The following is a 14906-nucleotide window of genomic DNA, read 5'->3' on the forward strand; positions in this document are numbered from 1 at the left end:
CAATTCATGTGGGCATAGAGCAAACCAGGCCTAAGGCCTTTGGGAGCAGGGTATCGCGCCCCAAGCCCCTCACGCCTTCCCGAACGCTCCCAAACGCGGTCAGACCCCTCGCCGGGCAGAGCCCTCGCCGGGCCCAGGCCGAGGGGGCTTGGCAAGGCTAGCAGCCCGCAAAGGCCAGGGTGAGGCTGAAGGGGCGACAGGCCTGCAGCCCTGGGAAAGGCTGCAGGGCCTGGCCGGCCTTCCGACAAGACGGGGCCTTCTGCCACCTCCCTGGGCCAGCCTCCAGAGTGGGGAGACAGTGATCTCCCAGCATCCCTTTCGGCAGAGGGCTTTGCATGAGGCATGCCATCTGTAGGCCAGGGCTCCATAGTTCAGGACAGCCAGGCCTGGAGCAGCAACAGCAACCAGCAGGCCGACAAGTCATTTTTTTTTGTTCTATTTTTTGAAACCAAAGATCAGGGGAAAGCGCGAACGCAGTCCCCCACTACCAGAAATTATGCAGTCGAGTATCCCGCATTTGGGGACATCGCAGGGGTCAGCACATCCGGTGTGCAATGGATGAGCCTCACCCTGGGAGAACCACCTTAGTGATCATGGTGTCTCCCCTGCCAGGTAAGTATGAGTTGGTTCAGGAACAGCACGGCTGGCCCCTCTTGTGTGGCACTGGAGACACAGGGTGGCATCGTGCGGAACGGCTTTCCCACAATGCTCCGTTTCCAGCGAGATTTGCATCTGGTGATGGCAGCCGGCCGCCCACCCATCGTACAGGCCCAAAAAGGGAGGGGGAAGGCCTTTTGTTGCTTGGCATTTGTATTTTTTTCGACCCTTTCTTTTTCTGCTGCAGCTCCTTCTTCTCCTCCTCCTCCTCCTCCTCCTCCTCCGTACGGCTTGGCTTTTGTTTTTTTTTTTCTATCCCCCTTTCTTTTTCTGCTGCTCTTCTTCTCCTCCTCCTCCTCCTCCTCCTCCTCCTCCTCCTCCGGTCGCCCCTTTCGCCCAGGGTCAGAGGCCAGCAGGGCCCTGTGTTGTTGCGCATGCTTGCAGTCGTTCCTTCTCTGGCATAGTCAGTGTCGTCCGGGGTGCCTGCTGGTGGAAAGAGAAGCAGAAATCAATTCATGTGGGCATAGAGCAAACCAGGCCTAAGGCCTTTGGGAGCAGGGTATCGCGCCCCAAGCCCCTCACGCCTTCCCGAACGCTCCCAAACGCGGTCAGACCCCTCGCCGGGCAGAGCCCTCGCCGGGCCCAGGCCGAGGGGGCTTGGCAAGGCTAGCAGCCCGCAAAGGCCAGGGTGAGGCTGAAGGGGCGACAGGCCTGCAGCCCTGGGAAAGGCTGCAGGGCCTGGCCGGCCTTCCGACAAGACGGGGCCTTCTGCCACCTCCCTGGGCCAGCCTCCAGAGTGGGGAGACAGTGATCTCCCAGCATCCCTTTCGGCAGAGGGCTTTGCATGAGGCATGCCATCTGTAGGCCAGGGCTCCATAGTGCAGGACAGCCAGGCCTGGAGCAGCAACAGCAACCAGCAGGCCGACAAGTCATTTTTTTTTGTTCTATTTTTTGAAACCAAAGATCAGGGGAAAGCGCGAACGCAGTCCCCCACTACCAGAAATTATGCAGTCGAGTATCCCGCATTTGGGGACATCGCAGGGGTCAGCACATCCGGTGTGCAATGGATGAGCCTCACCCTGGGAGAACCACCTTAGTGATCATGGTGTCTCCCCTGCCAGGTAAGTATGAGTTGGTTCAGGAACAGCACGGCTGGCCCCTCTTGTGTGGCACTGGAGACACAGGGTGGCATCGTGCGGAACGGCTTTCCCACAATGCTCCGTTTCCAGCGAGATTTGCATCTGGTGATGGCAGCCGGCCGCCCACCCATCGTACAGGCCCAAAAAGGGAGGGGGAAGGCCTTTTGTTGCTTGGCATTTGTATTTTTTTCGACCCTTTCTTTTTCTGCTGCAGCTCCTTCTTCTCCTCCTCCTCCTCCTCCTCCTCCGTACGGCTTGGCTTTTGTTTTTTTTTTTCTATCCCCCTTTCTTTTTCTGCTGCTCTTCTTCTGCTCCTCCTCCTCCTCCTCCTCCTCCTCCTCCTCCTCCGGTCGCCCCTTTCGCCCAGGGTCAGAGGCCAGCAGGGCCCTGTGTTGTTGCGCATGCTTGCAGTCGTTCCTTCTCTGGCATAGTCAGTGTCGTCCGGGGTGCCTGCTGGTGGAAAGAGAAGCAGAAATCAATTCATGTGGGCATAGAGCAAACCAGGCCTAAGGCCTTTGGGAGCAGGGTATCGCGCCCCAAGCCCCTCACGCCTTCCCGAACGCTCCCAAACGCGGTCAGACCCCTCGCCGGGCAGAGCCCTCGCCGGGCCCAGGCCGAGGGGGCTTGGCAAGGCTAGCAGCCCGCAAAGGCCAGGGTGAGGCTGAAGGGGCGACAGGCCTGCAGCCCTGGGAAAGGCTGCAGGGCCTGGCCGGCCTTCCGACAAGACGGGGCCTTCTGCCACCTCCCTGGGCCAGCCTCCAGAGTGGGGAGACAGTGATCTCCCAGCATCCCTTTCGGCAGAGGGCTTTGCATGAGGCATGCCATCTGTAGGCCAGGGCTCCATAGTGCAGGACAGCCAGGCCTGGAGCAGCAACAGCAACCAGCAGGCCGACAAGTCATTTTTTTTTGTTCTATTTTTTGAAACCAAAGATCAGGGGAAAGCGCGAACGCAGTTCCCCACTACCAGAAATTATGCAGTCGAGTATCCCGCATTTGGGGACATCGCAGGGGTCAGCACATCCGGTGTGCAATGGATGAGCCTCACCCTGGGAGAACCACCTTAGTGATCATGGTGTCTCCCCTGCCAGGTAAGTATGAGTTGGTTCAGGAACAGCACGGCTGGCCCCTCTTGTGTGGCACTGGAGACACAGGGTGGCATCGTGCGGAACGGCTTTCCCACAATGCTCCGTTTCCAGCGAGATTTGCATCTGGTGATGGCAGCCGGCCGCCCACCCATCGTACAGGCCCAAAAAGGGAGGGGGAAGGCCTTTTGTTGCTTGGCATTTGTATTTTTTTCGACCCTTTCTTTTTCTGCTGCAGCTCCTTCTTCTCCTCCTCCTCCTCCTCCTCCTCCGTACGGCTTGGCTTTTGTTTTTTTTTTTCTATCCCCCTTTCTTTTTCTGCTGCTCTTCTTCTGCTCCTCCTCCTCCTCCTCCTCCGGTCCCCCCTTTCGCCCAGGGTCAGAGGCCAGCAGGGCCCTGTGTTGTTGCGCATGCTTGCAGTCGTTCCTTCTCTGGCATAGTCAGTGTCGTCCGGGGTGCCTGCTGGTGGAAAGAGAAGCAGAAATCAATTCATGTGGGCATAGAGCAAACCAGGCCTAAGGCCTTTGGGAGCAGGGTATCGCGCCCCAAGCCCCTCACGCCTTCCCGAACGCTCCCAAACGCGGTCAGACCCCTCGCCGGGCAGAGCCCTCGCCGGGCCCAGGCCGAGGGGGCTTGGCAAGGCTAGCAGCCCGCAAAGGCCAGGGTGAGGCTGAAGGGGCGACAGGCCTGCAGCCCTGGGAAAGGCTGCAGGGCCTGGCCGGCCTTCCGACAAGACGGGGCCTTCTGCCACCTCCCTGGGCCAGCCTCCAGAGTGGAGACAGTGATCTCCCAGCATCCCTTTCGGCAGAGGGCTTTGCATGAGGCATGCCATCTGTAGGCCAGGGCTCCATAGTGCAGGACAGCCAGGCCTGGAGCAGCAACAGCAACCAGCAGCCCGACAAGTCATTTTTTTTTGTTCTATTTTTTGAAACCAAAGATCAGGGGAAAGCGCGAACGCAGTCCCCCACTACCAGAAATTATGCAGTCGAGTATCCCGCATTTGGGGACATCGCAGGGGTCAGCACATCCGGTGTGCAATGGATGAGCCTCACCCTGGGAGAACCACCTTTTTTTTTTTTTTGTAAAAATATCTTTATTAAGTGCTTAAAGATGATACAAGGGTAATAAATTCAATTCAATAAGAAGACTTGTGTGGCAATTACATTCCCCCCTCAAAGCAGAAGGGGTAGTTTCAATTTTACTTTGGGCATTTTGGGTGGGTACATATATATTTTCTGTTCAGAGTCTGTGGTTTACAAAGTGTTCGTGTTTTGCCTGAGTAGGCAAGGAGTTCCCTTTTTCTTTATTTTATTTTTGGATGATTGCCTGGGCTGGGGGTTTTACTCAGGGCCCCCATCTTCCAGGCTGTCCTTGATTTCATAGTCTCTTAGCAGGCTGTGGACCATCCTGCGGCAGGCTTCGGTTGTCAGCAGTTCATCATTGAGGACCAGGCGTTTCCTTGCGTAGAGGAGAATGTCCTTCATGCAGCAGAGGATCCTCCAGCCGTTCTGTATTGCCTCTACTGTGTGGGTCTGTGCAAAGAGTCCATACAGCACAGACTGGTGTATAATGTCTTGGGGCGGGATGTGAGCACTCAACTCAGTGTTCAGGGCCCTGCGCAGTTTCCTTGCAAAGGGGCATGCCCAGAAGAGGTGGTACGCTGTTTCCTCTGCCGGGCACCCCCTTGGGCAGCTCCTGTGTGGGCAGAGGCCCCGTCTGTTCATGAATGCTCGCACAGATAGTGCCCCCCTCACCGTCAGCCAGGCGATGTCCTTGTGAATATTCAGGAGTTTGTTTGATGCCACATTTTCCCACACCTGGGTAACTGTGGCCGCTGGAAAGTCCTCAATGGGATCTGTGGTGTCTTGGGACCGGATCAGGTTGTGGATTGTCCTTGGGTTCCACAATGCAGGCACCACCCCCTGAAGGCCAAAATCTGCGATGAACTTTTCCATCTCCCTGTAGTACCAAGGGAGCGTCCAGTTGTACGGGGCCCTGTTTTCCCACTTGTCCCAGCCTAGCCTCCTCCATGTTGGTGTGAGGAAGAAGCGGAAAAGGAGGTAGGCTGAGTGGGTCTTGTTGGCGTTGCCCAGGGAAATCCTGACGCAGGTGCAGGCGAAGCAGGCCCGCAGTCTTGTAGGGAGGTCCGGGATTCCTTTCCCTCCTTTGCGCGGTTCCTTGTACATGGATGATCTCTTAACTCTGTCCATCTTTGAGCCCCAGACAAAGTGGAAGACCATGGCGTTGATGGTCCGCGCTTCTCTGGCTTGGAGGGGCCACGCTTGGGCCACATACTGCAGGACAGGCAGCGCATCATTTCTCAGCACCAGAGCCTTCCCTTCCATGCTCAGTTTGCGGAGACTCCAGAGACCCAGTTTCTGTTTGACCTTGGCCAGGCGTTCCTTCCAGCTTTTCAGCGCTGCCCCCTCCTTCCCATACCAGACCCCAAGGATCTTGATGAAATCCTTCTCGATTGGGAAGGGAAGGGGCTCCTGGTTGCTATCCCAGTGTCCAAACAGCATGGTTTGGGATTTTGCTGCATTTATCTTTGCGCCCGATGCCTGGCCAAAGTCTTCGCAGGTCCTCAGAAGCTCTGACACCGATGGACTGTCTGCACAGAAGAGGGTGACATCATCCATGTAGAGAGAACACTTCACCTCTCTTCTCGCGTCTCCTGGTGCCGGGATGCCTCTGATGTCTGGGTTATTCCGGATGTACTCCGCCAAGAGCTCTATAATGCAAACAAACAGAGGGGGCGAGAGAGGACAGCCCTGCCTAACCCCAGACTTTACTGGAAAGGGGTCTGTTTTCCAACCATTCACCATGACTGAACTGAATATGTCTTTATACATTACTCTAACATAACTGCAGAAGAATTCCCCCAGCCCAAACCCTCTAAGTACCCTGTCCATGAATTCATGGGAGACGCGGTCGAAGGCCTTCTCCTGGTCAAGGCACACCAGCGCTGCCCGAACCTTGCGGTCCGTGACATACTGGATTGTGTCCCTGATCAGGGCGAGGCTGTCAGCGACCCTACGTCCAGGGACCCCACAGGTCTGGTCGGGGTGGACAATCTCACCGATAGCACCCCTGAGTCTAGTCGCCATTGTCTTTGCCAGAATCTTGTAGTCCACGTTTAGGAGAGAGATGGGCCTCCAGTTCTTGAGGTCACACTTCTCTCCCTTCCGTTTGTACAAGAGCGTGATGATACTTTCTCTCATAGACTGAGGCATGCTACCACCTGCGACCATCTCTTTGTACACCTCGAGTAGGTCTGGTCCTACTATGTCCCACATAGTGACGTAAAATTCGGCTGGGAGACCGTCACTTCCCGGTGTTTTGCCTGTCTTGAAAGATTTGGTCGCAAGGTGCAGCTCCTGCAGTGTGAGGGGAGCATTCAGTGCGGCTTGCGCTGCTGGGGAGACCGTTCTTGGGATACCCGACAGAAACTTTTCTGCCTGGTGTCCCACTGACCTCTTCTCCGCATAGAGGTCCCCATAAAAGTCAGTCGCCACCTTCATTATGCCATCCCTTGAGTTACAGAGTTTTCCCTCCTTGTCGCGCAGTTCAACCAGAGGGGTGTGCGCAGCGTAGACTTTCCTGAAGAAGAAGGAGTTGCATTTCTCCCCCTTTTCCAGGTTCTCCACTTTGGACCGGAAGATGATGCCCCTGGACTCATCCCGAAAGTGCTGGCTCAGCCCTTTCTTGACTTCCTCCAGGGGAACCCTTACGTCCCATCCCTTGAGTTGGAGGTCGTGCAGCTCCTGTAGCTCTCGCTGCAGTTTTTTACACTCCCTCTTCCTCCCCTGAGCTTTCCTCCTCCCCGCATTCTTAAAAAAATCTTGGACCTTTCCCTTGACCCATTCCCACCACTCCCCTGTCGACTGGAAGCCATCCTTCATTTCCTGCCATGACCTGTACATCTCCCTTAGGTCGGCTTCCAGTCTCTCTTCTCTCAGCAGGGAGCTGTTCAACTTCCAGGCTCCCGGTCCTGCTAGGAACTTGCCCGTCAGTTCACCCTGGAAGTGGATAGCTCGATGGTCAGAGAAGTGGACAGGTATCATAGTACTCTGTCCCCCCCTCACTGTTTGGGAGGTGAAGACAAAGTCTATCCTAGAGTGCAGGGAGCCATCTGGGGAGCTCCAGGAGAAGTTCCTGCCGTTAGGCCCCATTGACCCTATTACATCTTTCAAGGATGCCTCGTGCACCATCTCCGCCAGGAGCTTTGCTGCGGCATCCATCCACCCAGAACCTGCCCTCAGACCTATGCGTCCTCCCTCTTTCAAGACACAATTAAAATCCCCACCCATCAATATTGTTCTGGTGGTGACCAGCAGTGGCCTCAGGCGCTGGAGAATTTCCATCCGCTCATCTACATCTGAGGGGGCGTACACAGCCATGAGCCTCACCGGCTCCCCCGCCCACGAGCCGTCAACGACAAGAGCTCTGCCGCATTCAAGCTCGGTGACGGAGTCGGCCGTGAAACGCTTCCCTCTGACTAAGATGGCTACACCTGTAGCCCTAGTGCTGTTCCCCCCTGACCAATATGAGGGGCCTAGAGTCCACTGGTCCTCCAGGTGTCTGTAGGACTGGGAATAAGGGATGGCACATTCCGATAGAAAATAAACATCACTATTCTGGCTAGCCAAAAAACTCAGGGTGCTAGCGCATCTGCTCTTGTCCTTAACGCTTCTCACATTTATGGAAAATAATGAAATAGCCATAATAATGTTTAAAGGTTTAGCTTAAACTAATAAAATTCAGTTCATGGCATATTGGTTTTACTCACAGGGCAGAGCTACATACCAGGCTGTCCACCCTCTCGCTGCGGCTCCAGGACCGGACCCTCTGCGGTTGCTGTGTGGTGCTGTTCTGGTGCTGCTCCGCCTGTCTGCATTGCTTCGGTGCTCTCTGCCTCGGCGCCCGGCTGGGCTGTTGTCATCCTTGCCTGGGTTCCTCCAATTTGTTCTTCGACCTCGCTCTCCATGTCCTCTGCTTCTTCTTCTGCCTCCTGCGGGAGGGGGGATGAGGCCATTTGATCGGCCATGAACCTCATTTCCTGCAGGACCAGAGTGACTTGGTCCCCTCTCATCTCCATTTCCTCTTGCTCTGCCTCAACCCCCAGTGGGTCGAAGCTGTTGCTGGTGCTGAGGGGTTTTTTGGGCGCCCCCTGCATAGTGTCGGAGGACTCCTTTAGCCTCCTCTTTCTGCTGTTTGAATCCACTTTGGTCCAAGGACCCCCCTCTGCGTCCTCAGCGTTGGGCTGGAGAACCAGCTGTTGTGTCTCGCTGGTCTCTGGTATGGTGCTGAGTGCGGGGTCTGTTTCACGGTCCTGGGCTTCCTCTGGTGTGGCGGCCGGCTTGGTCACCTTAGGTTTGCCCTCTTTTTTGTCCTTCCTTTGGGCCGCAGTAGGAGGTGCCTCCTGTGGCGCCTCTTCTCATGGGGGGCTGTTGCCTCTGCGTAGGATCTGGCCCTGCTGGGGCAGTCCCTAAAGCGGTGGCCTTCCTGCCCGCAGAGGTTGCAAGCTACCTCCATCGTGCAGTCCTTGGCTGTGTGTCCCTCTTGCTTACAGTTCCTGCATGTTAGGGCGGCGCAGTCCCTGCCCGTGTGGCCCGGCTTGCCACACCTGTTGCAGAGCCTCGGCTGCCCAGCGTAATACAGGTATCCAGCGTCCCTGCCAATGGCGAAGCTGGATGGGGGGTGGCGGGTCCCGTCCGTTGCTCCCGGGTCTTCCGGCAGCTTGGCCGTGACGTGCCACTTTCCATCCCAGATTCCATTGCTGTCTAAAGACCTCACGGGGTCTTTCAGCAGTGTGCAGTGCCTGCGGAGGAAGGTGGTGACATCCTGCACATGCACGTGGGGGTTGTAAATGTGCACGGTCATCTTCTTCACTCCCATCTGCTGCTGGCATTCCATAGAGAAGTCTGCAAAGGGCTTCTCCTCTCTTCTGCTCCAGCACATGGTCCAGTAGCGGCGGCAGCTTTCCCCTGAGGCCATGGTGACCAGGTATGTCCCTGATGCTGGGAACACCTGCAGACACCAGACCTCGGAGGGGGCAAAGCCCAGGCCTGTGAGCATCAGCCTGGAGAAGGTCTCCCTGCTCAGCTGGGGTATGCTGCCGTCCGCATCTGGTTTCCTCTTCATCCGGATGGTGTTCTTCATCCCGGGGGTCAGTTGTCCAGCCATCTCGACGTCGCGGTAGTCCTTCTTCTGTTTCTCCCGTCGCAGGTCCCGAAATTCGCGGCAAAAACGAACGCTCCAAAAGCACTTAAAAGTGCCGTTTTTTTTAGCTCATCAGCTAATTGCAGCTCCTTAGGGAATGCAGGCCAAGAAAGAACCATGTGATCATGGTGTCTCCCCTGCCAGGTAAGTATGAGTTGGTTCAGGAACAGCACGGCTGGCCCCTCTTGTGTGGCACTGGAGACACAGGGTGGCATCGTGCGGAACGGCTTTCCCACAATGCTCCGTTTCCAGCGAGATTTGCATCTGGTGATGGCAGCCGGCCGCCCACCCATCGTACAGGCCCAAAAAGGGAGGGGGAAGGCCTTTTGTTGCTTGGCATTTGTATTTTTTTCGACCCTTTCTTTTTCTGCTGCAGCTCCTTCTTCTCCTCCTCCTCCTCCTCCTCCGTACGGCTTGGCTTTTGTTTTTTTTTTTCTATCCCCCTTTCTTTTTCTGCTGCTCTTCTTCTGCTCCTCCTCCTCCTCCTCCTCCGGTCCCCCCTTTCGCCCAGGGTCAGAGGCCAGCAGGGCCCTGTGTTGTTGCGCATGCTTGCAGTCGTTCCTTCTCTGGCATAGTCAGTGTCGTCCGGGGTGCCTGCTGGTGGAAAGAGAAGCAGAAATCAATTCATGTGGGCATAGAGCAAACCAGGCCTAAGGCCTTTGGGAGCAGGGTATCGCGCCCCAAGCCCCTCACGCCTTCCCGAACGCTCCCAAACGCGGTCAGAGCCCTTGCCAGGCCCAGGCCGAGGGGGCTTGGCAAGGCTAGCAGCCCGCAAAGGCCAGGGTGAGGCTGAAGGGGCGACAGGCCTGCAGCCCTGGGAAAGGCTGCAGGGCCTGGCCGGCCTTCCGACAAGACGGGGCCTTCTGCCACCTCCCTGGGCCAGCCTCCGGAGTGGGGAGACAGTGATCTCCCAGCATCCCTTTCGGCAGAGGGCTTTGCATGAGGCATGCCATCTGTAGGCCAGGGCTCCATAGTGCAGGACAGCCAGGCCTGGAGCAGCAACAGCAACCAGCAGGCCGACAAGTCATTTTTTTTGTTCTATTTTTTGAAACCAAAGATCAGGGGAAAGCGCGAACGCAGTCCCCCACTACCAGAAATTATGCAGTCGAGTATCCTGCATTTGGGGACATAGCAGGGGTCAGCACATCCGGTGTGCAATGGATGAGCCTCACCCTGGGAGAACCACCTTTTTTTTTTTTTTGTAAAAATATCTTTATTAAGTGCTTAAAGATGATACAAGGGTAATGAATTCAATTCAATAAGAAGACTTGTGTGGCAATTACATTCCCCCCTCAAAGCAGAAGGGGTAGTTTCAATTTTACTTTGGGCATTTTGGGTGGGTACATATATATTTTCTGTTCAGAGTCTGTGGTTTACAAAGTGTTCGTGTTTTGCCTGAGTAGGCAAGGAGTTCCCTTTTTCTTTATTTTATTTTTGGATGATTGCCTGGGCTGGGGGTTTTACTCAGGGCCCCCATCTTCCAGGCTGTCCTTGATTTCATAGTCTCTTAGCAGGCTGTGTACCATCCTGCGGCAGGCTTCGGTTGTCAGCAGTTCATCATTGAGGACCAGGCGTTTCCTTGCGTAGAGGAGAATGTCCTTCATGCAGCAGAGGATCCTCCAGCCGTACTGTATTGCCTCTACTGTGTGGGTCTGTGCAAAGAGTCCATACAGCACAGACTGTTGTATAATGTCTTGGGGCGGGATGTGAGCACTCAACTCAGTGTTCAGGGCCCTGCGCAGTTTCCTTGCAAAGGGGCATGCCCAGAAGAGGTGGTACGCTGTTTCCTCTGCCGGGCACCCCCTTGGGCAGCTCCTGTGTGGGCAGAGGCCCCGTCTGTTCATGAATGCTCGCACAGATAGTGCCCCCCTCACCGTCAGCCAGGCGATGTCCTTGTGAATATTCAGGAGTTTGTTTGATGCCACATTTTCCCACACCTGGGTAACTGTGGCCGCTGGAAAGTCCTCAATGGGATCTGTGGTGTCTTGGGACCGGATCAGGTTGTGGATTGTCCTTGGGTTCCACAATGCAGGCACCACCCCCTGAAGGCCAAAATCTGCGATGAACTTTTCCATCTCCCTGTAGTACCAAGGGAGCGTCCAGTTGTACGGGGCCCTGTTTTCCCACTTGTCCCAGCCTAGCCTCCTCCATGTTGGTGTGAGGAAGAAGCGGAAAAGGAGGTAGGCTGAGTGGGTCTTGTTGGCGTTGCCCAGGGAAATCCTGACGCAGGTGCAGGCGAAGCAGGCCCGCAGTCTTGTAGGGAGGTCCGGGATTCCTTTCCCTCCTTTGCGCGGTTCCTTGTACATGGATGATCTCTTAACTCTGTCCATCTTTGAGCCCCAGACAAAGTGGAAGACCATGGCGTTGATGGTCCGCGCTTCTCTGGCTTGGAGGGGCCACGCTTGGGCCACATACTGCAGGACAGGCAGCGCATCATTTCTCAGCACCAGAGCCTTCCCTTCCATGCTCAGTTTGCGGAGACTCCAGAGACCCAGTTTCTGTTTGACCTTGGCCAGGCGTTCCTTCCAGCTTTTCAGCGCTGCCCCCTCCTTCCCATACCAGACCCCAAGGATCTTGATGAAATCCTTCTCGATTGGGAAGGGAAGGGGCTCCTGGTTGCTATCCCAGTGTCCAAACAGCATGGTTTGGGATTTTGCTGCATTTATCTTTGCGCCCGATGCCTGGCCAAAGTCTTCGCAGGTCCTCAGAAGCTCTGACACCGATGGACTGTCTGCACAGAAGAGGGTGACATCATCCATGTAGAGAGAACACTTCACCTCTCTTCTCGCGTCTCCTGGTGCCGGGATGCCTCTGATGTCTGGGTTATTCCGGATGTACTCCGCCAAGAGCTCTATAATGCAAACAAACAGAGGGGGCGAGAGAGGACAGCCCTGCCTAACCCCAGACTTTACTGGAAAGGGGTCTGTTTTCCAACCATTCACCATGACTGAACTGAATATGTCTTTATACATTACTCTAACATAACTGCAGAAGAATTCCCCCAGCCCAAACCCTCTGAGTACCCTGTCCATGAATTCATGGGAGACGCGGTCGAAGGCCTTCTCCTGGTCAAGGCACACCAGCGCTGCCCGAACCTTGCGGTCCGTGACATACTGGATTGTGTCCCTGATCAGGGCGAGGCTGTCAGCGACCCTACGTCCAGGGACCCCACAGGTCTGGTCGGGGTGGACAATCTCACCGATAGCACCCCTGAGTCTAGTCGCCATTGTCTTTGCCAGAATCTTGTAGTCCACGTTTAGGAGAGAGATGGGCCTCCAGTTCTTGAGGTCACACTTCTCTCCCTTCCGTTTGTACAAGAGCGTGATGATACTTTCTCTCATAGACTGAGGCATGCTACCACCTGCGACCATCTCTTTGTACACCTCGAGTAGGTCTGGTCCTACTATGTCCCACATAGTGACGTAAAATTCGGCTGGGAGACCGTCACTTCCCGGTGTTTTGCCTGTCTTGAAAGATTTGGTCGCAAGGTGCAGCTCCTGCAGTGTGAGGGGAGCATTCAGTGCGGCTTGCGCTGCTGGGGAGACCGTTCTTGGGATACCCGACAGAAACTTTTCTGCCTGGTGTCCCACTGACCTCTTCTCCGCATAGAGGTCCCCATAAAAGTCAGTCGCCACCTTCATTATGCCATCCCTTGAGTTACAGAGTTTTCCCTCCTTGTCGCGCAGTTCAACCAGAGGGGTGTGCGCAGCGTAGACTTTCCTGAAGAAGAAGGAGTTGCATTTCTCCCCCTTTTCCAGGTTCTCCACTTTGGACCGGAAGATGATGCCCCTGGACTCATCCCGAAAGTGCTGGCTCAGCCCTTTCTTGACTTCCTCCAGGGGAACCCTTACGTCCCATCCCTTGAGTTGGAGGTCGTGCAGCTCCTGTAGCTCTCGCTGCAGTTTTTTACACTCCCTCTTCCTCCCCTGAGCTTTCCTCCTCCCCGCATTCTTAAAAAAATCTTGGACCTTTCCCTTGACCCATTCCCACCACTCCCCTGTCGACTGGAAGCCATCCTTCATTTCCTGCCATGACCTGTACATCTCCCTTAGGTCGGCTTCCAGTCTCTCTTCTCTCAGCAGGGAGCTGTTCAACTTCCAGGCTCCCGGTCCTGCTAGGAACTTGCCCGTCAGTTCACCCTGGAAGTGGATAGCTCGATGGTCAGAGAAGTGGACAGGTATCATAGTACTCTGTCCCCCCCTCACTGTTTGGGAGGTGAAGACAAAGTCTATCCTAGAGTGCAGGGAGCCATCTGGGGAGCTCCAGGAGAAGTTCCTGCCGTTAGGCCCCATTGACCCTATTACATCTTTCAAGGATGCCTCGTGCACCATCTCCGCCAGGAGCTTTGCTGCGGCATCCATCCACCCAGAACCCGCCCTCAGACCTATGCGTCCTCCCTCTTTCAAGACACAATTAAAATCCCCACCCATCAATATTGTTCTGGTGGTGACCAGCAGTGGCCTCAGGCGCTGGAGAATTTCCATCCGCTCATCTACATCTGAGGGGGCGTACACAGCCATGAGCCTCACCGGCTCCCCCGCCCACGAGCCGTCAACGACAAGAGCTCTGCCGCATTCAAGCTCGGTGACGGAGTCGGCCGTGAAACGCTTCCCTCTGACTAAGATGGCTACACCTGTAGCCCTAGTGCTGTTCCCCCCTGACCAATATGAGGGGCCTAGAGTCCACTGGTCCTCCAGGTGTCTGTAGGACTGGGAATAAGGGATGGCACATTCCGATAGAAAATAAACATCACTATTCTGGCTAGCCAAAAAACTCAGGGTGCTAGCGCATCTGCTCTTGTCCTTAACGCTTCTCACATTTATGGAAAATAATGAAATAGCCATAATAATGTTTAAAGGTTTAGCTTAAACTAATAAAATTCAGTTCATGGCATATTGGTTTTACTCACAGGGCAGAGCTACATACCAGGCTGTCCACCCTCTCGCTGCGGCTCCAGGACCGGACCCTCTGCGGTTGCTGTGTGGTGCTGTTCTGGTGCTGCTCCGCCTGTCTGCATTGCTTTGGTGCTCTCTGCCTCGGCGCCCGGCTGGGCTGTTGTCATCCTTGCCTGGGTTCCTCCAATTTGTTCTTCGACCTCGCTCTCCATGTCCTCTGCTTCTTCTTCTGCCTCCTGCGGGAGGGGGGATGAGGCCATTTGATCGGCCATGAACCTCATTTCCTGCAGGACCAGAGTGACTTGGTCCCCTCTCATCTCCATTTCCTCTTGCTCTGCCTCAACCCCCAGTGGGTCGAAGCTGTTGCTGGTGCTGAGGGGTTTTTTGGGCGCCCCCTGCATAGTGTCGGAGGACTCCTTTAGCCTCCTCTTTCTGCTGTTTGAATCCACTTTGGTCCAAGGACCCCCCTCTGCGTCCTCAGCGTTGGGCTGGAGAACCAGCTGTTGTGTCTCGCTGGTCTCTGGTATGGTGCTGAGTGCGGGGTCTGTTTCACGGTCCTGGGCTTCCTCTGGTGTGGCGGCCGGCTTGGTCACCTTAGGTTTGCCCTCTTTTTTGTCCTTCCTTTGGGCCGCAGTAGGAGGTGCCTCCTGTGGCGCCTCTTCTCATGGGGGGCTGTTGCCTCTGCGTAGGATCTGGCCCTGCTGGGGCAGTCCCTAAAGCGGTGGCCTTCCTGCCCGCAGAGGTTGCAAGCTACCTCCATCGTGCAGTCCTTGGCTGTGTGTCCCTCTTGCTTACAGTTCCTGCATGTTAGGGCGGCGCAGTCCCTGCCCGTGTGGCCCGGCTTGCCACACCTGTTGCAGAGCCTCGGCTGCCCAGCGTAATACAGGTATCCAGCGTCCCTGCCAATGGCGAAGCTGGATGGGGGGTGGCGGGTCCCGTCCGTTGCTCCCGGGTCTTCCGGCAGCTTGGCC

General features: G+C 55.7%; 3 non-coding genes and 2 pseudogenes across 3 annotated transcripts; all 5 read right to left on the bottom strand.

Moving 5' to 3' along the window:
* Nucleotides 1–456: 456 nt before the first annotated feature.
* LOC138512527 (U1 spliceosomal RNA) lies at nucleotides 457–620 on the bottom strand. Its single transcript, XR_011281333.1, has one exon. It is a non-coding gene; the product is annotated as a U1 spliceosomal RNA (small nuclear RNA).
* Nucleotides 621–1562: 942 nt separating this feature from the next.
* LOC138512528 (U1 spliceosomal RNA) lies at nucleotides 1563–1726 on the bottom strand. Its single transcript, XR_011281334.1, has one exon. It is a non-coding gene; the product is annotated as a U1 spliceosomal RNA (small nuclear RNA).
* Nucleotides 1727–2668: 942 nt separating this feature from the next.
* On the bottom strand, nucleotides 2669–2832 carry LOC138512696 (U1 spliceosomal RNA). The gene has a single exon (XR_011281482.1). It is a non-coding gene; the product is annotated as a U1 spliceosomal RNA (small nuclear RNA).
* A 925-nt stretch (nucleotides 2833–3757) lies between these two features.
* Nucleotides 3758–3895, bottom strand: LOC138512761 (U1 spliceosomal RNA; annotated as a pseudogene).
* Nucleotides 3896–10099: 6204 nt separating this feature from the next.
* Nucleotides 10100–10237, bottom strand: LOC138512788 (U1 spliceosomal RNA; annotated as a pseudogene).
* Nucleotides 10238–14906: the final 4669 nt, after the last annotated feature.

The sequence above is a fragment of the Ambystoma mexicanum genome, chromosome 6p, assembly GCF_040938575.1.
Source record: "Ambystoma mexicanum isolate Mex_15411 chromosome 6p, UKY_AmexF1_1, whole genome shotgun sequence".
NCBI lineage: Eukaryota > Metazoa > Chordata > Amphibia > Caudata > Ambystomatidae > Ambystoma > Ambystoma mexicanum.